A 4,146-nucleotide genomic window follows, 5' to 3' on the forward strand; every position below is an offset into this window, starting at 1 on the left:
ATTGAAGATCCTACTACTTATGATCAAGCAATATCATCGCCTTATAAAGCTTAGTGGTGGCAAGATGTTATGCAAGTAGAATATGATTCTCTTATTTCTAAGGGTACCTTGATTCTCACCACTTTACCCCTTGGATGCACACCAATTCAATGCAAGTGGGTTTTACAAAACCAAGGTCAATGCTAATGGAACTTTTGACAAATAGAAAGTGATGCAAACCTCACATGACTATGATCTCAAAAAGTTCATTGACTACTCCTCATAGAACCTCATAAACTTGGTTGATTGACCTTGATGAAAACACTCAAACCCTTACACAAACATCTCTACTAGACGTTGATGAAAGTCTCTTCAAAATATCTCACAGTACCTCAGAGCTAAACAATTACTTTGATACCAAATGATGATTTTTAAAACATGCAATGCACAAAACAATCCAAAATATTGAAGAGAGAGTATGAGGTTTCACTCTCTAAGACAGAAATGATCATCACATAAGATCATACATGAAATATATACAATGAGAGACAAGTGACACTATGAAGGAAAACGCCTTTTCATTAAGTTGTAATTGACATAAACTAATAGCCTCACCCCTAGTGGTCTAGCTTACATTAACACTATCATAGCACTAAAAAGCATTACACAAAGTTGAAAGAAAGAAAACCCACGAGGACAGAGTCTATGCAGCAACAGAATCAAATGCCAGAATGCATAAAAGACAAAAGAAAATTACTTGCATTGTTTTGCAAAGAACCAAACACCTATGCATGAAATGTTGCTGGGGTAGTGTCGCCCCCCACAACTAGACAAAGCCATGCATTCAAAATAAAATGGTGACCAAAATTAAGTGCCAATTAGAATACAACATTTTCTTAAATCTTAAAATACTTAATTTTGCCTTGTACAACCTTCAGTAAGACTTCCCCCCAATGCAACCTTCACTAATACTTCCCCCTAAAAAAGGAAAGAAGCAACCAAGCATGAAACTCAAGCTATGGGGAAGGCAATCTACTACATGGCCATCTTCTTGTTGTTGCTGTTTTACTGAGGGGAGCTGAGCTGATGAGCTAAAAGTATGTGGCTTGGAAGGGTAGCTACTTCTTATTCCTTGGCCCTCTTCTCTCTACAGCTGCCTCCTTCATCATCATATTCTTCTTCAAGAACATGCATATCTCCTCGAAGCTCCCATTAGCAACATGAAGACGATAATAACTCCTCCAAACTTTAGGATTTTGCTACCTCCTCCTCCCCTTTTCTTCCCACCATTCATCATGCCTCTTGGCACCAACTTCCCCCTGGTTTGGCCCTTCCTACTATCGTTAACCTCCATTTCCATGCTCACAAATATTGCCTATCTCTTATCTCTTACCTTCTTGGTGAGGATGACCTATCCATCTCACCAAGCTGAACCTCTGAAGAAAATTGCTATGATTCCACTGCTCGCACTAACTTTGTAGGTAGAAATGTTGGAAGCTGTACAATCAGGATGAGCAAGAGAAGGCAAAGGTCACGGAGTGGAGAGGCAATTGGCAGAGTCGAGTGTGTTATTAGCATGGGCCTAGCATAAATTGTAGAAGGATGCCTAGGATCCAAAGCTGTGTGGGAGAAGGTGATCAAGGGAGCATCCTTGTTCTCAGACAGATGAGCTGTCTACCATGAGCAAGGCCTTATCTTCCCCTTTAGATTATCAGGGACCTCCGATTGCAAAGACAATCCAAGGTGTACCCATGAAAAATTGCCACGCTATTGAGGTCCACTAGATGGAATGATGTATGTGGTGATCACTCCTTGGTATTGGTTTTTGTCTCTGGATTTGGCACAAGTGCTCCAACAGCTCAAGTCACAGTTGCTAATCAAGAATTTAAAGTGCAACCTTGGAAGCTTAGGGTCTGTTTCCCCTCAGCCTAGGTGCGGGCTTTCCTTCGGTTCACATAGAGCTTCATGAGTGGGTGGTGGTGGCCTATAGAGCGTCTTGGTGTGACTTTGAATCCACAATTTTTTGTAAAGCACCTTGATGGTGGATGGCACTCACCCAATCGATGAGCTTTTCAAAAGACCTATCCAAAAGGATGGAGTTTCAAGATTAGTCAGCCTCTTGGGGATTACTTATCTTGGCCTTGCTTTTCTTTGTGCCATGTATCTTCCCTAACCGTGTGGCATAAATGTATCGATTCACCAGCCAATCTCTTGCCATCCTCATCATCCCGTCGGTTCTCAAATGGCCATTGCATCAATTGACATGGAAACGGGCCCTTAGAGGCCTTTCCCATTTTGCAGGGTGGTGTTGGATGGAGGGGAGGAAGGGGGGAAGGTGTCCCCATAGGACAACACCTTGTCTGAGAAAATGGGCTATGCATCGGTTACCCCTCACTGAAGGCAGTAGAATCTCTTTGCCCCTCTTCCCCCCTTTCAAAACTAGCTATAGGAGGTTTGCATCCAATGTAGGAGGTGTGGGGGATACCCCTAGGCACCCCCCAAATTGTCTTGGGAAGGTGGTGTGCTTAGTTCTAGGGAAGCCTCAAGCTATGGTATGGGGAGTCCGCCCATTAAATGCGAAGCCCCCCTGCCAAGCTAGTCTAGGGGGTTATGGGGACAGCCTCTTAGGCTTGCTCATAGTTTTGGAGGCACGAGAGCTAGTTGCAAACATCTCTCTCCTACCAAACAAAGCTCCTATATCTTGTCTTTTTTAGTGGATAACATCTACAAAGTATTGGCTCCAACTTACATTATTCCTATTTGTTTTGGCCTAGGGAGTGCTAATTAGTCTATGTTTATAGGTTAATTTAAGCTTAATTTATTTTAAACATAGTGTAATCTTTTAAGCCTGAGTTTAAGAGGGTGCACATTATATTATGGGCATAGGTTAATTGATAGATATCCCCAAAGGTTCAAGAAAGGATTCAAACCCACAAGCTTGTCTTTCTCACAAGGAGCACTTTCACTAAGCTATAGTGTGGTATAGCATGCCTATTTCTAACCATAATATTATAAACGGTTCCTCTTTCGACTCCCCCTTTAGGACATCCCTTGTTCCTTAATACCCCTTCATAAGTGGTCCCCCACCCCCTTCATAATTGGTCCTTCCCCCCCCCTCCAAATCTCACATGCCTCCCTCTTTACGGCCCCCTACCCTCCATTATCCTTTAATTGAAACTCCTCCCCTCCCCCCTTTATCCCTTAGTTTAATCCTACACTTGCCCTATTCCTTTTCAACCCTCTTCTTGTCTCCACAACTAATTAATAGGAATTTTGATTTAAAGTGCTCTAGGGAGACATATTCCCTCCTCATCCCCCTACACATATGCTCTTGCAATCAAGCTATCTATCATTCATAGATATCATACTATGGTCTACACCCTCCGTTGGGCACTGACTACGTCGGTGGCGATGTCATAGTAGCTAGCCCTTGCTATGCTCCCCCCAAATACTTCCCATCTACCTATTCTAAAGGCAAACAAATTATTTCATTCAGCTTAGCCTAAGAACATGGGTAATTGGAGTCAAATGATTCCTTAAGTGAAAAGGTGGACCATCCCAATCAAGCTAACATCAAAGCGATGGCTCGGCATAGAGTAAGGTGAGAACACCATTAATAGATTTAGACCAGAGAGGACTACCTCTCCATATATGCTAGTTGCCCTTTGTATTGTATGGACTTTCAGGGATTGACCCCCTTTCTATAATAAGAGTCAGTCTTTTTTTATATTTTAAAGGATGAATTCAAAACATCATGCAAAAGGGGGACTTGAACTTAAGACATCTCTATGTAGTCTTAAGGACTTGCCACTAGGCTAGACGAAGACGTTGTCAAAGAAGTAGAGTTTAGAGGGGAGGGGGGCCCTCCCCACATTAAGAGAAGGAAGTCCTCATTAATGAATGTCCTCTTTATCCCTCCCCACATGATCTTTCCACTAATTAATATGTTTTCAATTGGGGGGACCTATTTGTGAGGAGGAAGCAATGTGAGAAATGAAAGGGGCCAAACAAAGGTTCTCGTCCACATTTCAATCATTTATATCCAAACATCTTATCCTAATATTGGAAGAGTGTTTACTCGTGCTTCCTTGATGAATTGCCCTTGCAAATCCATGTGCGTAAGATTCAATCAAGCTTTGTGGGTGAGTTATACCCCCTAAAAGTTCC

This window comes from Dipteris shenzhenensis, chromosome 12 (assembly GCF_047967505.1).
Source record: "Dipteris shenzhenensis isolate YYH24624 ecotype China chromosome 12, Dip_SZ_1.0, whole genome shotgun sequence".
Lineage (NCBI taxonomy): Eukaryota > Viridiplantae > Streptophyta > Polypodiopsida > Gleicheniales > Dipteridaceae > Dipteris > Dipteris shenzhenensis.